This window comes from Palaemon carinicauda, chromosome 24, assembly GCF_036898095.1.
Source record: "Palaemon carinicauda isolate YSFRI2023 chromosome 24, ASM3689809v2, whole genome shotgun sequence".
Lineage (NCBI taxonomy): Eukaryota > Metazoa > Arthropoda > Malacostraca > Decapoda > Palaemonidae > Palaemon > Palaemon carinicauda.
This window is the reverse complement of record NC_090748.1, coordinates 55,969,218-55,991,717: the sequence shown is the minus strand read 5'-3', so window position 1 is coordinate 55,991,717 and position 22,500 is coordinate 55,969,218. Positions and strand designations below refer to the sequence as shown.

The following is a 22,500-nucleotide window of genomic DNA, read 5'->3' as shown; positions in this document are numbered from 1 at the left end:
TGAAAGCAGTAACCCAATCATCGGGGCAGCCCAGCAACCAACTGTCTTTGACCACCTCCCAAGGATGGGGTGCCCGTAGCAGTGGACCTCGAAGAGGCAGAGGTTCAAGAAGTGGAAATGTGGCGGTAGGCGTTTGTTGGAACTGCGGGTAAAGGGGACACCTATGGGCTCTATGCCCCTTCAACGATCAGTGGTGGTGTATTGGATACCATGACACCGACCATCTTCTGAAGAGCTGTCCAAAAAACGGCGTCAGCACAAGAAAACACGTTCCCATTGCACCAACGAGAGAAAGAGGATCAAGGGTCCCTCGGACCGTCCGTTAGACCAACCAGGATCGGGTACAGAAGTGCCAAGAAGTCAGCCTACCCAGTCCAGAGTCGGGGGAAGACAGTCACTCCCCCATCCAGCAGTAAGGAATATCCCTTTGTCCGGGAACGCACTTTACCAGGGAGTGCATAAGACAGGAAGGAGGGTAGAGCAGCCGCCCCTCACCGCTGTTCTCGCACATGAGAGTAGGAATGCTGTTCCCATTCTTGGAATAGAGCAGGGATCTTGTGTGCAACGTGCTCTGCTTGATTCTGGGTCCAGCATATCCCTTATGGAAGAATACCTGGTGACGGACGCCATTCAAACATCGAAGGAGTGCCTGGTGTTTAACACGACTGGAGGTCACAAACTGATGACCTGACGTATCGTCAGACAACAATTCAGCCTTCAGGGTCGAGAAGTGACCCATGCCTTCTATGATATCCTGACATTAAAAATGAAGGATATTCCCATTATTCTCAGGATTGATTTCATCAACGAGAAGCAAGCGAATATACAGGTGCCCTATGGGGAGGGGTTAGAAGTGAGGTAGAAAGTGGGACCAGGGGCGGAGACCGAGATGCCTGTTATGGGGGAAACATGATCTTGATTTAGGGTCGCCCTTTGCTGCTAAGTGGATAGCGGGAGTGGTTCCTGCCGGCCCCGAGACAGGGGAATCAATTCCCTCCTCCACCTTCTACTCCCTATCAGTGGCACCCGCACAGGAAATGTATGAAGGCAACCTAGTTTAAGTAAAACCACACCAAAAGTGTTAAAATTTAATGTCACCAGGAGTCACCTTCATCACTAAAGGAAGGGTCGAAATTCCCTTTATAAATGTAAGTACCCAGTGGTTCCATTTAGGCATTGAGTCAGTCTGCAATGTTAAGTTATGTTCGCTTTTGACAGTCAGATGGACACTGGCGACCTTGTCTTTTCATGGTCAAGGTCCCAGTATGGATAGGCTGAGAAAGCTCCTTTAAACAGCTGTTGGAGTTAGCCCAATTAATTATCACAAAAGAGTGGGAAATATTGTAGGGGATTTTTTGGACGCAATTGCAATTGGAAATGAACTACGTGTAGATTATAGGAGGATAAATGCTATTACCAAAGATAACGCACACCCCTTACCCTATATTGAGGAACTGCTACTTAAAGTCAAAGAAAACAGGTTTATTTCTATATTAAATTTAAATTCTGGGTATCATCAAATTTCCTTAAATGACGAAAGTAAAAAGAAAATGGTCTTTAGAGATAATGATCAATTATTTGATTATAATTATTACCCTTTCTGACTGAAGAATGCTTCAGCCTATTTTTCTCATGTGATGATGGCTGTACTAGCTTCATTATTAGGGCACAGCGTCTTTGTCTACTTGGATGACATAATTGTAATTGAGGCTATGGCAGATGAACATGAAAAAAAAAAATCTTATACAAGTGTTAGAGGCCCTGAGACATCAGGGGATGAAGATCAATTTAGACAAATGTAAATTTTCTCAACACGAAGTAAAATTTTTGGGGCACATAGTAACACCGGAAGGCCTTAGGCCTTGTACTGATAAAGTAACTGCAATTAGAGAATTTCCAGAGCCAAAAACAAAACCACTAAGGAATTAGCCAGCTTTCTCAGGCTCGCACGGTATTACTATAAGTTTATACAGAACTTCGGTCACTTAGCACGACCTTTAGATTTAATGAAGAAGCGGCCCGAATTTAAGTGGGGAGAAAGAGAGAAAGCTGCTTTTCATACATTAAAGAATCCACTCACGTGTGACGAACTGGTGGCTTATCCAATGTTTAACAGGCCATTTTTGGTAACAACCAACGCGAGTCAGATCGCGATTTGCGGAGTCCTTTCTCAAGTTGCTGATAAAGGAAATGAGAGACCTATTTGTTTCCCTTCGTAAGCTTTAAAGGAACTAGAGGTTACAAACAATCACTTTGATAGAGCGACATTGGTAATTCTATGGATGCTGGAGAGTCACCCTAACTTTTTGCTTGAGTATAAAGTTAAAATGAATACCGATCTTCAGCTGTTGTGCGATTTGTTGGAAAAAGGGGAGTTAAACACTCGGCAAGCTCGGTAGATCGAGAGGTTGTTAGAGTTTGATATTATGAATTTCAGGTATCATTGGAGAGAAATCAAAGAAAGTAGCTGAAGCTCTCTTCAGGACCACCATAGTAGCAGTAATAACTATGTCTGTAAAGCAGAAGGGACTAAAATGGAATGATTTAGGTTTAAGAGAGAGAGAGAGAGAGAGAGAGAGAGAGAGAGAGAGAGAGAGAGAGAGAGAGAGAGATATTGTGACGGGCCGAGAGAGGAGTTGTGAAATCAAAGGCAGATTGGAAACGACTGAGTTATATTGTTGTGGAACACTCTCCTTATATACAAAACCTCAAGGCAACAGGACATGACAAGTTCACAAGACAGACAAAATCACAGAGGAAAAACCAGACTTGAATTTTCATGTTCGTTTTAGTGCGAGGGAAGAGCGAAGATACAACCATAATATATACAAAAGGAATTATGTACAATTGTGTGAAACACGGTTGGTACATGGCTCCCCCCCTAAAAATGACATACTGTACATGTTAAATAGGGCGCCCTGATCTAGAGAGGCGAACTGTAGGCGGGTCATCTGGCAGAAGATAAGCAGGTTTTAGACGATCAATGGAGACCCAGTCTTCTTTGCCCCGAATGTTTAGGAGGAATGCTTTCGGACTGCGTCGGATCACAAGGTAAGGTCCCGTGTAAGGGGGCGTTAACGGTGGCTTGCTGGTGTCGTTGCGCAGGAAGACGTGCGTTGCAGAGTGCAAGTCCGTTGGTATGTGATGCTTCGCTGGGGGCTTGTAAGTCTGGCGGCACGGAGTAAATTTTCCCACGACGTGACGTATGCGCTGGAGATCGTCGGAGGAGGTTGTAGAAGGAAAAAACTCGGCAGGGACGACCAACGGGTCGCCATACACCATTTCGGCTGCCGAGACGTCGAGGGCGTCTTTAGGAGTGGTCCTTAGTCCAAGGAGGACCCAGGGAAGCTGAGTAAACCAGTTGCAATCCTTGCAGCGGGACATCAAAGCTGCTTTGAGGGTGCGATGAAAACGTTCAACCATTCCATTGGCAGCGGGGTTGTAGGCCGTTGTGTGATGCAGGGTGATGCCCAGGAGATTCGCTAATGACGTCCATAATTGAGAGGTGAAAGTGGTTCCCCTGTCAGAAGTAATATGCTCAGGGATACCGAATCTTGAAATCCATCCAGAGAGTAAGGCAGATGTACATGAGGCGGACGTTGCAGTTTCCATGGGAATGGCTTCAGGCCAACGAGTGGAGCGGTCGATGACGGTAAACAGGTAACGATGTCCTTGTGATGTGGGTAGGGGGCCTACAACGTCGACGTGAATGTGTGCGAAACGACGCTGAGGTTGAGGAAAGGTGCCCACTCCTGAATCCGTGTGTCGATGTATTTTGGAAGTTTGGCAAGAAGTACAGGCACGGACCCAATCCTTAGCATCCTTAGAAATGCCGTGCCAAATGAACTTTGCCTTCAGCAGCTGTGCAGTAGAACGGCACGAGGGATGTGAAAGGCCGTGGATGAAATCAAACACCTGTCGGCGCATGGGAGCAGGAATCCAAGGTCGCGGTCTACCAGTACTGACGTCACAGAGGAGGGTGGTGTTGGAGTTTTCGAGGGGAAAATCCTCCCAACGGAGGGACGTGCAGGATGTCCTACAAGCTTGATACTCTGGATCCTGTCGTTGGGCTTCAGCCAGGGCGTTGTAATCCAATCCCAGTTGAACGGCAGCCAACGTGTTTCTTGACAGGGCATCGGCAACGGGATTCATTTTCCCAGGGACGTATTGGACGTATTCAGCCACGGCGGAGAGATGTCGGCGTTGACGGGCGGACCAGGCGTCAGACTGTCGAGTGAAGGCGTGCACCAGAGGCATGTGGTCTGTGCGAATGACGAAGGGCGTACCTTCTAAGAAATGGCGAAAGTGACGGACAGCCAGGTGCACCGCCAGCAATTCTCGATCGAAGGTAGAATAACCCGATTCTGCCTTGGACAGTTTTCTGCTGAAGAAGGCCAATGGGCGGGGCGAGCCTTTGACCACCTGCTCGAGTACTGCACCAATAGCGACGTCGCTGGCATCGGTGGAGAGAAGGAGAGGGGCATGTGGGATAGGAAAAGTGAGAGCCGCAGCAGTTGATAGGGCCTTCTTTGCATTGCAGAAGGCCGCTTCTTGAAGGGGACCCCACTTCAAGTCCTTTGGCTTGCCCTTGAGGGAGGCGTAGAGGGGAGCAAGAGTGGCGGCAATGGCTGGCAGAAAGCGGTGATAATAGTTGATTATGCCCAAGAATTCCTGCAGAGCTTTGACGGTCGAGGGCGTGGGGAAATTCTGAACTGCTGCTACCTTCTCAGGGAGGGGATGGACTCCTTCAGGAGTGATACGGTGCCCTAAGAACGACACTTCGTTGGCGCCAAAGGTACACTTGTTGTACCGGACTACAAGGCCGTTTTGTTGCAGGCGGTCGAGCACGATGCGCAGGTGACGGAGGTGTTCCTCTTTTGAGGAGGAGAACACAAGTATGTCGTCCACATAACATACACAGAAAGGGAGGTCCCCTAAGATGCCATCCATGAGACGTTGAAACGTTGCCCCAGCATTACGAAGGCCAAAACAGGAGTAATTGAAGGTGTATGTGCCAAACGGAGTGGTGATGGCGGTCTTGGGGATGTCTTCTGGGTTCATAGGCACCTGATAATACCCCTTCAGGAGGTCGAGCGTAGAGAAAACCTTTGCTTTGTGTAGGTAGGAGGTTACATCGGCAATGTTTGGGAGGGGGTAGTGATCCGGTTCTGTTTGCATGTTCAGGCGCCTGTAATCCCCGCACGGACGGAGGGAGCCGTCTTTCTTCAGAACGATGTGTAAGGGTGACGACCATGGGCTGGAGGCCTTTTGGCAAAGGCCCATTTTCTCCATTTCGGCGAACGTCTGTTTGGCGGCTGCCAATCGTTCCGGTGCCAGACGTCTAAATTTTGCGAAGACTGGGGGTCCCGTCGTCTTGATATGGTGATAAATACCGTGCTTAGCAGGAACCGTGGGCGTTTGGCGAAGTTCTGGACGGAAAACTTCCGGGTACGACGTGAGGAGGTGGGCGTAGGCATCCGTGGGTGCGCTGATGTGGAGAGCGAGGTTAGAGGGGGCGGGTTGAAGAGGTGTCGACAAGTACGAGTCCGCGTTGACCAATCGTCGGTGGGCGACATCGACCAGAAGGTGGAAATGAGAGAGGAAATCCGCACCGAGGATTGGCATTGTGACGTCAGCAACGAGAAACTTCCAATTGAATTTACCGTTTCCGAACGATAATGTGAGGCTCTCGTAACCGTAGGTGGGTATCGCAGATCCGTTGGCAGCTACCAAGCGGACGTCGGCAGATGTAGACAGACTACGTCGTGCCTTGAAGAGTTTCCTTGGCAAAAGAGAACGACAAGCACCCGTGTCTACCAAAAATCGCACGCCCGTTCCTGCATCCTGTGAAAAGAAAAGATTAGAAACATGGGAGGCCACCGCCACAAGCGATGGCCTACTTACACGTTTTTTGGCCACTGACAATCTTTGGCACATTTCTTTGCGGTTGCCCCGAATCTGAAGTGGTACTAGCAAAACTGCGGTGGATGGGAGGTAGTAAGTGGCTGTAGAAGTCGTTCGTTGGGGCGCGAGCGATTGGTGGGTGGTGGGCGGCTTTGTCGCCGCTTCGGCACGTCACGGGGTAGGCGTGTATGTCCTACGGCATTCATGTCAGCTTCGGTGTACGTTGAATAGGCATCCTCGTCGTCAGGGGTGGAGGCGTTGATGGAGGTCTTGAAGTGGCTGTCCATAAGGGCGTCGGCTTTGGTCATCAAGTCCTTTATGGGTAAACTATCGACATCGGGTATGGCAGCGCGCACAGGTTCCGGTAAACGGCGTATCCATAGGGCACGGAGTAGGTTTACCTCACGAGGAGAGCCGTCTGCGGCAGGTTGAAGGCGAGCGATACTGGTCATTTCCCTGAGGGCAAGCGAAGCCCTTTGGTCCCCCAACGGTTGTTGCGAGAGCTGAAAAAGCTTTGCTATACGGGTGGCTGGCGACGGCGAGTACTGTTGCAGAAGGTATGATTTGAGGTCGTCATACGCTATTGGGGTGTCTCCTTGTTCACAAAGCCAGTCGGATATTTCTGGGAAGGTGTCCTCGGGTATCGCCGCGAGAACATAATCCGCTTTGGTGGTTGAGCGAGTCACGCCCCTGATACGAAACTGGACTTCTGCGCGCTGAAACCAAGCAAACGCCTCTCCGCTGGCAAACGATGAAAGTTTGAATGGAGAGGCCGTAGCCCCAACTGCCGTAGAGTCCGTCATAGTACCAACGATGGAGTGGCGAGGGGGTGGGGGTGGAAGGCGGTGGAAGCGAGTCGACTTCCGGGGTCACCAATGTGACGGGCCGAGAGAGGAGTTGTGAAATCAAAGGCAGATTGGAAACGACTGAGTTATATTGTTGTGGAACACTCTCCTTATATACAAAACCTCAAGGCAACAGGACATGACAAGTTCACAAGACAGACAAAATCACAGAGGAAAAACCAGACTTGAATTTTCATGTTCGTTTTAGTGCGAGGGAAGAGCGAAGATACAACCATAATATATACAAAAGGAATTATGTACAATTGTGTGAAACACGGTTGGTACATGGCTCCCCCCCCCCTAAAAATGACATACTGTACATGTTAAATAGGGCGCCCTGATCTAGAGAGGCGAACTGTAGGCGGGTCATCTGGCAGAAGATAAGCAGGTTTTAGACGATCAATGGAGACCCAGTCTTCTTTGCCCCGAATGTTTAGGAGGAATGCTTTCGGACTGCGTCGGATCACAAGGTTAGGTCCCGTGTAAGGGGGCGTTAACGGTGGCTTGCTGGTGTCGTTGCGCAGGAAGACGTGCGTTGCAGAGTGCAAGTCCGTTGGTATGTGATGCTTCGCTGGGGGCTTGTAAGTCTGGCGGCACGGAGTAAATTTTCCCACGACGTGACGTATGCGCTGGAGATCGTCGGAGGAGGTTGTAGAAGGAAAAAACTCGGCAGGGACGACCAACGGGTCGCCATACACCATTTCGGCTGCCGAGACGTCGAGGGCGTCTTTAGGAGTGGTCCTTAGTCCAAGGAGGACCCAGGGAAGCTGAGTAAACCAGTTGCAATCCTTGCAGCGGGACATCAAAGCTGCTTTGAGGGTGCGATGAAAACGTTCAACCATTCCATTGGCAGCGGGGTTGTAGGCCGTTGTGTGATGCAGGGTGATGCCCAGGAGATTCGCTAATGACGTCCATAATTGAGAGGTGAAAGTGGTTCCCCTGTCAGAAGTAATATGCTCAGGGATACCGAATCTTGAAATCCATCCAGAGAGTAAGGCAGATGTACATGAGGCGGACGTTGCAGTTTCCATGGGAATGGCTTCAGGCCAACGAGTGGAGCGGTCGATGACGGTAAACAGGTAACGATGTCCTTGTGATGTGGGTAGGGGGCCTACAACGTCGACGTGAATGTGTGCGAAACGACGCTGAGGTTGAGGAAAGGTGCCCACTCCTGAATCCGTGTGTCGATGTATTTTGGAAGTTTGGCAAGAAGTACAGGCACGGACCCAATCCTTAGCATCCTTAGAAATGCCGTGCCAAATGAACTTTGCCTTCAGCAGCTGTGCAGTAGAACGGCACGAGGGATGTGAAAGGCCGTGGATGAAATCAAACACCTGTCGGCGCATGGGAGCAGGAATCCAAGGTCGCGGTCTACCAGTACTGACGTCACAGAGGAGGGTGGTGTTGGAGTTTTCGAGGGGAAAATCCTCCCAACGGAGGGACGTGCAGGATGTCCTACAAGCTTGATACTCTGGATCCTGTCGTTGGGCTTCAGCCAGGGCGTTGTAATCCAATCCCAGTTGAACGGCAGCCAACGTGTTTCTTGACAGGGCATCGGCAACGGGATTCATTTTCCCAGGGACGTATTGGACGTATTCAGCCACGGCGGAGAGATGTCGGCGTTGACGGGCGGACCAGGCGTCAGACTGTCGAGCGAAGGCGTGCACCAGAGGCATGTGGTCTGTGCGAATGACGAAGGGCGTACCTTCTAAGAAATGGCGAAAGTGACGGACAGCCAGGTGCACCGCCAGCAATTCTCGATCGAAGGTAGAATAACCCGATTCTGCCTTGGACAGTTTTCTGCTGAAGAAGGCCAATGGGCGGGGCGAGCCTTTGACCACCTGCTCGAGTACTGCACCAATAGCGACGTCGCTGGCATCGGTGGAGAGAAGGAGAGGGGCGTGTGGGATAGGAAAAGTGAGAGCCGCAGCAGTTGATAGGGCCTTCTTTGCATTGCAGAAGGCCGCTTCTTGAAGGGGACCCCACTTCAAGTCCTTTGGCTTGCCCTTGAGGGAGGCGTAGAGGGGAGCAAGAGTGGCGGCAATGGCTGGCAGAAAGCGGTGATAATAGTTGATCATGCCCAAGAATTCCTGCAGAGCTTTGACGGTCAAGGGCGTGGGAAAATTCCGAACGGCTGCTACCTTCTCAGGGAGGGGATGGACTCCTTCAGGAGTGATACGGTGCCCTAAGAACGACACTTCGTTGGCGCCAAAGGTACACTTGTCGTACCGGACTACAAGGCCGTTTTGTTGCAGGCGGTCGAGCACGATGCGCAGGTGACGGAGGTGTTCCTCTTTTGAGGAGGAGAACACAAGTATGTCGTCCACATAACATACACAGAAAGGGAGGTCCCCTAAGATGCCATCCATGAGACGTTGAAACGTTGCCCCAGCATTACGAAGGCCAAAACAGGAGTAATTGAAGGTGTATGTGCCAAACGGAGTGGTGATGGCGGTCTTGGGGATGTCTTCTGGGTTCATAGGCACCTGATAATACCCCTTCAGGAGGTCGAGCGTAGAGAAAACCTTTGCTTTGTGTAGGTAGGAGGTTACATCGGCAATGTTTGGGAGGGGGTAGTGATCCGGTTCTGTTTGCATGTTCAGGCGCCTGTAATCCCCGCACGGACGGAGGGAGCCGTCTTTCTTCAGAACGATGTGTAAGGGTGACGACCATGGGCTGGAGGCCTTTTGGCAAAGGCCAATTTTCTCCATTTCGGCGAACGTCTGTTTGGCGGCTGCCAATCGTTCCGGTGCCAGACGTCTAAATTTTGCGAAGACTGGGGGTCCCGTCGTCTTGATATGGTGATAAATACCGTGCTTAGCAGGAACCGTGGGCGTTTGGCAAAGTTCTGAACGGAAAACTTCCGGGTACGACGTGAGGAGGTGGGCGTAGGCATCCGTGTTTGCGCTGATGTGGAGAGCGAGGTTAGAGGGGGCGGGTTGAAGAGGTGTCGACAAGTACGAGTCCGCGTTGACCAATCGTCGGTGGGCGACATCGACCAGAAGGTGGAAATGAGAGAGGAAATCCGCACCGAGGATTGGCATTGTGACGTCAGCAACGAGAAACTTCCAATTGAATTTACCGTTTCCGAACGATAATGTGAGGCTCTCGTAACCGTAGGTGGGTATCGCAGATCCGTTGGCAGCTACCAAGCGGACGTCGGCAGATGTAGACAGACTACGTCGTGCCTTGAAGAGTTTCCTTGGCAAAAGAGAACGACAAGCACCCGTGTCTACCAAAAATCGCACGCCCGTTCCTGCATCCTGTAAAAAGAAAAGATTAGAAACATGGGAGGCCACCGCCACAAGCGATGGCCTACTTACACGTTTTTTGGCCACTGACAATCTTTGGCACATTTTTTTGCGGTTGCCCCGAATCTGAAGTGGTACTAGCAAAACTGCGGTGGATGGGAGGTAGTAAGTGGCTGTAGAAGTCGTTCGTTGGGGCGCGAGCGATTGGTGGGTGGTGGGCGGCTTTGTCGCCGCTTCGGCACGTCACGGGGTAGGCGTGTATGTCCTACGGCATTCATGTCAGCTTCGGTGTACGTTGAATAGGCATCCTCGTCGTCAGGGGTGGAGGCGTTGATGGAGGTCTGGAAGTGGCTGTCCATAAGGGCGTCGGCTTTGGTCATCAAGTCCTTTATGGGTAAACTATCGACATCGGGTATGGCAGCGCGCACAGGTTCAGGTAAACGGCGTATCCATAGGGCACGGAGTAGGTTTACCTCACGAGGAGAGCCGTCTGCGGCAGGTTGAAGGCGAGCGATACTGGTCATTTCCCTGAGGGCAAGCGAAGCCCTTTGGTCCCCCAACGGTTGTTGCGAGAGCTGAAAAAGCTTTGCTATACGGGTGGCTGGCGACGGCGAGTACTGTTGCAGAAGGTATGATTTGAGGTCGTCATACGCTATTGGGGTGTCTCCTTGTTCACAAAGCCAGTCGGATATTTCTGGGAAGGTGTCCTCGGGTATCGCCGCGAGAACATAATCCGCTTTGGTGGTTGAGCGAGTCACGCCCCTGATACGAAACTGGACTTCTGCGCGCTGAAACCAAGCAAACGCTTCTCCGCTGGCAAACGATGAAAGTTTGAATGGAGAGGCCGTAGCCCCAACTGCCGTAGAGTCCGTCATAGTACCAACGATGGAGTGGCGAGGGGGTGGGGGTGGAAGGCGGTGGAAGCGAGTCGACTTCCGGGGTCACCAATGTGACGGGCCGAGAGAGGAGTTGTGAAATCAAAGGCAGATTGGAAACGACTGAGTTATATTGTTGTGGAACACTCTCCTTATATACAAAACCTCAAGGCAACAGGACATGACAAGTTCACAAGACAGACAAAATCACAGAGGAAAAACCAGACTTGAATTTTCATGTTCGTTTTAGTGCGAGGGAAGAGCGAAGATACAACCATAATATATACAAAAGGAATTATGTACAATTGTGTGAAACACGGTTGGTACAATATCGTCCGGAGAATGCTAGTGCTGGGAATTCCGTGGGGAAAATTCAGTGTGCATGTCCCGTGAATAAGTGAGCAATTGATCTGTGTGGCTGGAGTGTGGGTGAATTTATTGTGGGACAAAGTCTGAAGCCTGGATTAAACAGGTCAAGGCTTGTGTAAGAGATGTGAGTAGCAAGTTCCCAGATTTCTTGCACATACATAGGGATGTGTTCTTCATCAAAGATGATATCTTATTTTGTAAATATGAGAAGAGACCGGGTGATATCTGATCTTGCATTGTTCTTCCTTCCCCTTTGGTAGAGAAAACCATCCATGTAATTCAAGTAAGTCGTTACGCAGGACATGTAGGTATAGAGAGGTACCTGAGAAGGGCCGAAGTCAATTTTTTTTTTAAACAGGGATGAAGAAAGACATTGTCAAATTTATTTGTAAGTGCCATGTGTGTAACTCGATGGGGGACCAAAAACATGTGATATCAAAGGCCAGAACATGGTCAGTAGTGCTTGTTAAGTTTAATAGAGTGCATATGGTCGTCCTGGGGACAGGCAGTTTAAGTACGTTTGTGTGTTTGTAAAGGCATTTACATGCTTCACACACACGTATGCAATGGTGGAAAAAACCGAAGTTGCGGTTGCGAAGGCATTGTGTTCCTTCATAGTGAGGTTTGGATGTTCAACTGCGTTGATAAGTGACAAAGGCAGAGAGTTTGTGAGTGAAGTGTGTAAAGGGGTAGCCAAGATCATGAAAATAGACCATTTCATTATCGCCTCTTATTGGCCATCAGCAAATGGGCTCATCGAGTCCCATAACCAAGAGAGGACAAATATTTTAAAGTATCTAGTGGGGGACAGACCAAACCAGTGGGTGGAAAAGTTGGCATGGGCAGAGTTCGCCCTAAACACGGCCTATAACATTTCCATCACAGACACCCCGTTTTTTGTAGTTTTTGGGCAGGACCCCGTACTGCCGTATACCGTTGTCATGAACCTTGCCATCATACAACATAAAACAATACTAAGTGATAATGTGTAATTTGTTTAGGAAAGTTTTTCAGATAACCTACAGGTATTTGCTGAGGGCCAATGAGAGGTATCAGAAGAGATACAATTAGCGTTTCCGAATGTGAACGTCTGATGCACAGATAGGGTACAGAATCTATCTTAAAAGATTGTAACCAAGAAAGCACAAACTGGAAGCCTTATATGTTGGACCGTACCGTGTAAAAGAAATTAAAACCGATGCGGCGATCATCCAACATATCCCGACTGGGGCTAATGGCGAGCTCTGAATCATCTTTTGCATAAACAACCAGTACAAGAAGATAACTCGGTGTGGCATTTAAATAAGCCGATACCCCCTTACCCCAGACTACCTGACTACCTGGGAGAGGAAATTGAGGAGGAGACATAGGCAGATGTCAGTGATATACTTCGTGCACGAGTGAGAGCGAGAGAACATGGGCCATGAAATAAAGAGTAATCCGCCACAAGGTGATCGAGGTCATAAAAATCTGGTATTTTGCACGTCTCATTTCAAGTGCTTTGTGAAAAGATGTATTGGGTTTTGCTTTAAGTTTTATATTTTCTAAGCATATCACAGGCATATTTATATATTATGTGGATAGTTTCTGTTGTATTCACGTTTATATTAACATTCGTTCAAATTTCATTATTTTATGTTGATACCAATTTTGCTATTACAAATAATTTTATGTATATTTTTCTTTGTTGTTGTGTTAAAATGTCTCTGTTTAGGATTTCGGGGCTGTGACAGGTAATTGCTAATCATGGGTTGATACTGGACATCATTACTAATCCTTTATTTTTCAGTTTTCACAGTAGAAATAATATTATTCAGTCATTAAATTTTTTTTATTATTATTCTCTATTTAAATTTGCTCTTTATTGCAGTGTCACGGATGTGTTAGAAATTTTACTCTTGGGGTTTTAGATGTGACAAACAAATGTTGGGACTGTAAATCATTCTTTTTATTTTCCTTTTTCAGTATAATTTTTCCTTGTTTGTTTATCTAATACTTTTTCTGGCGATATGAAAATTTTAATGCATTGAAGCAACTGTTGGTTATGTTCTTCCATACATTTTGAAGATGTGTGTATACCTGAATTTTGCGTTTCTGTTATGATGTATTGTGGGCGTGAGATATATCTTTGTGTAACCTTTAATTGTAACATGCCAACCAGCCCTATGATTTTAATTTTAAATTTTGCATGGATACAACGAGGATAGTACTCAAATGGCAAGGTAAAGAAAAAAAATAAGTACGGTAAGAATTTTTCTTAATAGCAGAAAACAAATGATAAAAATTAGAAAAAAAGAAAATAAATGTGAATTCTGCGGGACACAGAATTTGAGGAGGGAGTGATGAATTGATCGTAACCCTGACGACTAAGGTTGCCCTGTTTAAGCGCCAACTGTCGTTTTTTCTTGGTGGCAAAGAATAACAGTTAGGCTGTGGTTTGGCACTCACAAAAAGTCTGTTACAAGTCGGCTTGGGCATTGGCATCATTAGATCACCTCCCGATTGATTCTTGAAGAACGATGGGGAAGAACAACCAATCATGATCAGGTACAGCCATGCTGGTGTTATGGGCCCTTGAATAAAGGGACCCATAGGGCAAGTAGTCTTCCTCGTAGGCCTAGCCCTAGAGAGTGTGTAGCGAAGGGAACAGGTGCCAAGCATGTGTGCCGGACCTAGTACCATTTTCCTGAGGGAATTTTCATACACGCTCGTTCACTGTAACGCCTTTGCTTTATCTTATTGCTTGTCCTTCCTTGCACTGTTAATAAACCCAGAATTCATGAGCTTGATAGTTCAAGTTTAATTTTGTTGGATTTTTTGTGATGTTCTTGCTTGTAAAATCCTGGTATTTAAGCTCGATGTCTGTTTAATAAAGTTTAGGTCCATTAACCCCGCCTGTCAGTTACATGCTAACTGCTTGCTCGCACATTGGGGACCAGTGGAGTGACCGCTCCCTCCAGCACGTCCTTTCACTGCTGTGCCCTACTGTTTGAAGATGCCGCCCAACGAACCTGCCTCCTCGGCACAAGCCACCTCAATGAAACTGCCAGCCTTAGCCAGAGGAGAGGTGTTCACCTGGTTCCAGCTTGCTGAATTCCAGTTTTGCATCAAGGGCATGACTCAGCCTAGCACTAAATCAGATTATGTTCTCGCGGTGATCCCCAAGGGCACTTTCCCGGAAATATCAGATTGGCTTTGTGAGCAAGGGGACAGCTCAATAGCATACAACACCCTAAAAAAATTCCTCCTGGAACTAAGGATCACTCTCAAAGACACCCTGGATGTCTCGGCAGTTAAAATGGTGTGTGGCGACCTGTTGGTCGTCCCTGCCAAATATTTTCCTTCTGCAACCTCCTCTGACAATCTCCAACACCTAGGTCACCTTGTGGAAAAATTTTACCCCAAACCGCCAGACTTACAAGCCCCAGCTAAGCAACACAAACAGACAGATCTGCACTCGGCAACAAACGTTTTCCTGCAAAATTGACACTAGCAAGCCACAGCTAAAGCACCCTTACACAGGTCCTTTCCTCGTAATCCGTCATACGCAGAAAACTATCTGCATCAGCATTCATGGCAAAGAAGACTGGGTCTCCATTGATTGAATAAAACCTACTTTTCTCCTGCCAGAGAACCCACCTAAAGTACACTTCTCAAGAGCAGAGCACCCTATTTCACATTTATGTCTTTTTTAAGGGGGAAACATGTAATGCACGTGTTTCATACACGAGCGTACACTGTAACGGTTTTGCTTGTTATCTCATCACTCGGTCTTCCCTGCACTGATAATAAACCAAATTGTATGAACTTGATGTACTTGTTGATAACTTCCTTAACCTAAATTGGTGGGGCAAGGATACAACTTAAAAAGTAGGTTCTCAATGTCTATTAGAGTTAATACACAAGATACGTGGGACACGAGGAAAGATAACTTATCAGCTAAGGGGACGAAGACGAACAGACTGCATCATGGCAACACAACAGATAAGTGTTGCCAATGCTGACTAAATGTTGCCATATCATATCAATAACATTACAGGAATTAATCTGATGATATGCAACATCTGAAATAATGTTGAAAGTACATAATACAGTTAATAATACGTACAATAATGGTAATCATGATAATGCAGTAAATAGTACATACAATAATAATAATCATGACAATACTGGTACATGTGAAATGTGTCTTTTCATGTACCTACACCTCCCTCCCCCTCACGCTCGTAGTGCATTCTCGAGCGGACTCCTTTTCTATGAGTCTTTGGGAACGACGTGGATTCACAGGAGGAATAGTGACTAAGGACTCTCATTCTAGGTCCTGGCAAGGGGCCACTGGGACAGGGAGAGAGGGGTCACTAATAGTGGGTGGCACTGGACGAAGAAAACAGCGATTACGCCACCACACACGACCACTAGGGAGACGAATTTGATAGTCTCTTGACTCTCCATAGCCCATGACGATGCCAACTTTGTCCCAATGATGAGAGGTCGGGTCTTGAATCCGAACTTGCTGTCCGACGCTCAACTTGGGCAGGGAGTGGGCATGCTGGGCATACTGGGTTTTTACCTGCTTGTAGTGGGCGGCAGCACGGCGGTCACAGTCTTCAATCTTGACCTGCCACTCCTTGGAGAATGCATTTGGATGGGCAGGAATACATGACCTCAGAGGACGGCCATACAGGATCTGGGCAGGGGAGCGTCCTGTAAAGTTAGGAGTATTCCTGAGTTCCAGCAATCCACGGTCAAAATCTTCATTATCGATGTTGCCAGACGGGGCTGTTTTCAGTATGAGGTGCTTAATTGACTTCACAGCGGCTTCGGCATGACCATTCGATTGTGGGTAGTGGGGTGAGGTTACCATGTGTCGAACTCCCCATCTCTTCATGAAATCCTTGAACTCTGCGCTGGTGAATTGTGGCCCTCCATCTGTCCTAAGGCGAAGAGGAACACCAACTTCACGGAAGTAGCGGCAGAAGATCCTAATGGTATTAGATGCGGTAGTATCGCCTTTGCAGGGGGCGACAACAGGCCATCCTGATAAGCGATCGACGACGACTAAGAAAGACTTCCCTGCAACAACAAAGAAGTCAGCTGAAACTGACTCAAAAGGTCTTGTTGGATTGTCGTCATTCAGTAGAGGTTCCTTCTGCTGAGATGGCTGCAATGTCTGACATGCCTCACAAGCTCCGACTGTATTGGCGATGTCAGAATCGATACCGGGCCAGAAAACTGACTGCCTTGCTCTGCGCTTGGTTGCTTCCACACCCCTGTGGCTGTCATGCAAGTGGGACAAGGTGCGGCGACGAAGGGTGGCAGGAACTACAACTCTTGCTCCGTACAGGACGAGGTCACCATCAGCGTAGAGATCTGCACGTAGTTTCCAATATGGGAGTAAAGAATTGTGCAAGTCATATCTGTTGCGAGGGAATCCTGATGTGACACAATTGAGTAGACGCGTATACGAAGGATCTGTTCTCGCTGCGTCACGAAGATCCTGAAGTATCCGGTCGGCATCCTGAGCTGAAGACTCGTCTGAAAGAGTAACGGTGTTCATGGCTATGACAGTCCGAAGATGAGCAGCAGAAGAAGCACCTGAGATTTCGTCCTCCTGTGTGGGGTGGCTGACTGGGGCTCGAGACAATGCATCTGGAACACAGAGCACCTTCCCAGCACGCCACACAGCTGTAAAGATGTAGGGCGAGATCTTCTCTTTGAGGCGCTGGAGACGAGAGTTCTCGATGGCATCCAGTGTATAACTGTTCAGAATAGGGATGAGGGGTCGGTGATCCGCCATCAGAGTAAAGTGCTGTAGGCCAGCTAGGTATAGCCTACACTTTGACATTGCCCAGACAACGGCTAGCATCTCGAGCTCAATGGTCGCGTAACGTGTCTCTGCATCGGCGAGAAAACGAGAACCACACTGATCTAGACGCAGGTGTCCATTACCATGGTCCTGCAGGAGAGCATATCCAATGCCATTGAGGCGTGAAGCGTCCGTCTGAAGAACGACGGGTAGGTCTGGGTCAAAGAGGGCGAGAACTGGTGGACTGGTGAGGGCTAACTTGACGCGTTGAAAGGCTTCATCATGGTCAGAAGTCCAGACAAATGTTCTCTTGGGACTCATCAGGGGGCGTAGAGGTTGGGCTGCAACGGAGATGTCAGGCGTAAACTCTGCTAACTGGTTGACCAATCCCATGAACGATCTGAGGTCCGTCAGGTTAGCAGGGGTCGGAAAATCTTTGATCGCACTGACTTTCTGGTGGTCAGCTGAGATGCCGTCTCCTGAGAGCGTGTATCCGCAGGAGTTCACAGATGGGGCAGCGACCACAAATTTGTCCTTGTTGAGTGTGATCCCGAACTTGCGGCACCTGGTGAGCACTTCGTGGACACGTTGAAGGTGGGTAACGCAGTCTTCGTTGTAGAGAAGGAGGTCGTCTATCACCTTAACACAGTTTTGGACACCTTGAAGGGCCATATCACCTCGCAGGCAGAAGGCATCTCCAGTAGCTGCGAAGCCCATCGGTCCTCTGCAATGTATGAACCGACCATATGGCGTAATAAAGGTGGTTAAGTGACGATCCTCTTCAGCCAGTTCCATCTGCCAGTACCCGTAAAGAGCATCAGCTGTGGTGAAGAAACGAGACTTCCGGTCCACACTACGAATAGCCGTGTAGAGTGTGGGTGAAGGGTGGGCTGGACGAGAAACTTGGCTGTTCAGCTTTGTTAGATCGACGGTGATACGTACACCTGTTCCATTCTTGGCGACGACGACAAGAGGGTGGCACCAAACTGAAGGGTCATCACCAGCTGGTTTGATTATCCCTTGGGCCACCATAGAATCAAGCTCTTCTTTGACTTGGTCCTTAAAAGCAAATGGAATCTGTCTTGGGGTGTGGATGGCGAAAGGCACTGCACCATCCTTTAGGTAGATTCTCATGGGAGGACCAGCCCTAGGCTTGAGAGGAGCTGTCTTCAAATCTTCTTTCGAGACCAGCACATCTTTAAATTCCCGAAGAAAGTATTCCTTGGCTGCTGAAGGGGATGTAGTTGCTGAGATGGGCAGCTCCTTGCATCTATTGACATGCTTGACTTCTAAAATGGGTTTGGGGAAGTCTGGAGATATTATGGACAGTTCCTGGCAATGGCCATAGGATAAAAGTGGAACTTCCACATTTTCGTGAACCTGAATCCTGGCAAGACATGATCGCTTGCCTAAGGTAAGGGTAGCTTGTAATATACCCAGAGCAGGTGACATCGGAGATCCATCCGCTGTGAACGTCACATTCAGCGGAGGTGGTTGCAAGCAGCTCCTGGATATACCCTTGGTGTCTAGATGTTGCTGTCCGATAACGGTGACGTTGGCACCTGTGTCAGGTAACATCTTGATGCGAGAGTTAACATCGCCAGATGATAAGAGGACACAGATAGGTTTGGGCGTCTTGGAGATGGTGGAAGGTGATCCTAAGCGACGACAGCTGGTCCGTGAATCTTGTTGCTTGTTGGAGACTGCAGAGGCACCACTGTTGCTTGAAGATCTGTCTCGATGACCATTTTTCTTGTTCTCCAAGCAGCATTTATCGAAGTGTCCAATACGGTGACAATGACAGCACTGGACTTTGCTGGCAGGACACTTCAACGTCCTGGACCAATGGCCAACACGGTCACAGTTTTTGTAGGTATTGTTGGCAGCAGGGCATTTATCAGGTTCGAGCTGACGGGCACAATACTGGCATAAAACGGCAGGCTTAGAGGACTTCGGCGATGGTGGAGGCTTCCCGCTTGATTTCTTGCTTCTCCTGTAGGCTGAAACGGCACACAGCTGGCTGGGTGGGCCACGTATGGCAGAAGTTGCAGTTTTAGCTGCCTCATACGATCGACAGGTTGTGACGAAATCTTGTAGAGGAGAGTTGGCGTCCAAGGCAATCAACTTCTGAACCAACTCTGCATCTCGAATGCCCATCAAGATAATCATTTTCAGTTGGGTCTCTTCATATGCAGCGGCATTACCTGGCCACAAATCAACTTCTTCTGCGATGCGTCGAAGTCTCACGTAGAAATCAGCAAAAGATTCTCCTTCCATTTGCTTACAGCTAAGCAATTCTCTTCGGCGAAGGACTTCATTCCTTAGTTCCTTTATAAGCAACTGTAGAGCATCCAGGACTTCGTCTACAGACTTATCTGTAGAGAGAGAAATCTGTAGTGTGTGTTCTAAAACACGCTGTGTTTCAAGGGTTAAACACATCCTCATCTGGATCATTTGTTTTTCACGTGGAAGCTTAGAAAGATCCACCATAACAGCGTAGTCATCCCACCGGCGTCTCCATTCCCTGAACATTTGGAATGTTGCATCAGCCTTCAGTGGGGGTGGCATTTGGGCTGTTGCCTTCTGTGGAGGTGGAAGAGTGGGTTGATTGGAGTTAGAATTCACCTCTGTGCCAGGTGTATGGTTGCCTGGATGAGAATGGATGATCGGGGCAAGAGTTTGAATGAGAGCTGTAAATCTTGCATTTTCTTCTTCTCTTCTAAGATCATCCTCTCTTAGGCGAATTGCTTCTTGTTCCCTTCTTCTTTCTTCTTCACGTTGTCTTTCTTGTCTTCTTGCTTTGTCTTCCCTTCTTCTTCTTTCATCCTCATACAGGCGAGATTCCTCTAAAAAACGAATTAAAGCGAGGAAATCAGTCCCGGTAGCTTGAGAGGCAGACGGGGGGTAGTAGTGGGGACTCAAGAGTGGTGGGGTGGGAGAGGCAGCGCTCTCCAACACTCCCCCAACACTGTGGGTGTGGGCGGCATCGACACTGTGGGCACCCACATCGCTGAATGGTCCCTCTTCTGTGGGGTCTTCTAACTGTGCAGCAAGTATATCTTTCGAGGCCATTATTACTTTCGATGTGCAGTGGGTAAAAATACAGTTCCAACATAGTTATAAAAAACAACACGAACTGTTTTAAAACACTAATAATAAGAAAAGTTTAATGCAAGCAACTGTGTGCGCATGTGCATGAATACGTCCGCCAGCGACTCCGTGGGTTGAGGGGAGCAGCAACTCTGCCTCAGGCAGTCACCCCGTGACTATGAATGAGACCGGATGTGGTCATGCATGCTCCGACAGAGTCCCAACAGACTATTTGCTTGCTTCTTGAAATAGCACAGCAAAAACACTGGGACGTAAAAAAGAGAGCACTATAAAAGCACAATGCACTGCACAACACTTCACTGTTAACTTGCATCACTACACTGCACATGAAATATGAGTAAATCGAATTACAGCGAATTCACATTCAAACTGAGAGTCCATTAATGGCGTCGGCTGGTTCCCGTTGCCCACGTCTTAAAGAAAGTTCTCCTAATACGACAGTGTAAGTTCACTGCGCCATGTACGTGTTGATAACTTCCTTAACCTAAATTGGTGGGGCAAGGATACAACTTAAAAAGTAGGTTCTCAATGTCTATTAGAGTTAATACACAAGATACGTGGGACACGAGGAAAGATAACTTATCAGCTAAGGGGACGAAGACGAACAGACTGCATCATGGCAACACAACAGACAAGTGTTGCCAATGCTGACTAAATGTTGCCATATCATATCAATAACATTACAGGAATTAATCTGATGATATGCAACATCTGAAATAATGTTGAAAGTACATAATACAGTTAATAATATGTACAATAATGGTAATCATGATAATGCAGTAAATGGTACATACAATAATAATAATCATGACAATACTGGTACATGTGAAATGTGTCTTTTCATGTACCTACACCTGATAGTTGAATTTTAATTTTGTTTTAATTTTTGTGAAGTTCTTGGACGCAACCCCCTGGTATTGAAGCTCAATGTCTGTTTAATAAAGTTTAGTTGCATTCACTTCGCCTCACAATTACAACCTAACTGCTCACTCACACAGAAGAGAAGGGGTAGGAGTGATGTCAACACCAATAGCATAAAGGATATTAACTGAGTATTGAGCTGTAAATAGTAGAGTGTTACTTACAAAGTTTTACTAAAAGCAATGTAATAGGAGTATCATAGTTTGCTATCCACCAACAAATGATTCCCTTGAAGAAAGAAAAGATGATTACTGTGAAGAATTGCAGAGTGTAATAGATGAGATCCCAGAGAGAGATATGAAAATTGTGATTGGTGACTTCAATGCTAAAGTTGAAAGGAATAATAAAGGTATAGAGAATGTGATGGGTGTTGAGGATCTTAGTGAAGATACAGATGAAAATGGAGCACATTTTATAAGTTGTTTGTTCACCAAACATTCTTGTACTCTTTTCTAGCACAAGGACATACACAAATTTTGATGGACTTCACCATGTGGCAATTATAAAATCATATAAATCACATAGCCATTAAAAAAGAGAGAAGGAGGACTCTGATAAATGTAAGATATTGGGAGTGATCACCACCTCCTCATTGCCACACTGAAATTAAAACTGAGAGCACCCAACAGAAATGTATATAAAATACCTAGGTTCGATACAATTAAGGTTCTAGAAGATGAGCTCAGAGAAACATTTGCAATGGAATGTACGAATCTATTTACTGTCTTAAAAACTTTAAGAGACGAAGAGCAGTCAATTAATGAAAATGATGTGTATTAAGAACATATAACAGTAATGAAGTTTTAGGACCTGCAGTTACAAGGAGAAAGCCAGGGATATCAAATGATACTTGGGGTACTATAAAAAGGAAAACATAAATTGACTTTTGAAAGTTTTCGTGGAAGTAATGAAAATTACAAGGTAGATCATGTTAAGTATTCCAGTATTCATAGTGAGGTCAAAAGAAAATCCAGAAATTACTAGAGAGAGTATTTAGACAGGAAAGCAGATGAGGCTGAAAAAGCTATGAATTCATGGAGTGGCCATGTAGAAAGAATCTCTTATAAGATCATTAATGAAATTTATACGGGGGCAAAGAAGCACCATATAAGCTACGCATAAATAGAGAAACGTATCTGTTATAACAACCGAAGATGAAGAAAGGTAAAATTGGATGGAACAGCTTATTGAGGCCATGAATAGGGGATATGAAGGCAATAATTTGATTGATATACCTGAAGGTGAAGAAGACCTTGATATGCCCATAGATTAATTCATTGTGATCGAGGTCGAAGCCATCATTAAAAAACTAAGGAGATGGAAATCCCATGGATATGATGGAATAACTAGCGAGATGATTTTGGCCTGAAAATGCGACTCCAAAAATAATTGCAAGATCATTTTGTAGAAAGAGGCAT

The 22,500-nt window shown here is 47.2% G+C and overlaps 1 protein-coding gene across 2 annotated transcripts in view; it reads right to left on the bottom strand.

The window, feature by feature from the left end:
- Positions 1–22,500, bottom strand: part of LOC137618122 (G-protein coupled receptor Mth-like) — a 157,686-nt gene that overhangs the window by 130,247 nt on the left and 4,939 nt on the right. The gene's annotated exons all lie outside the window — the stretch shown is intronic.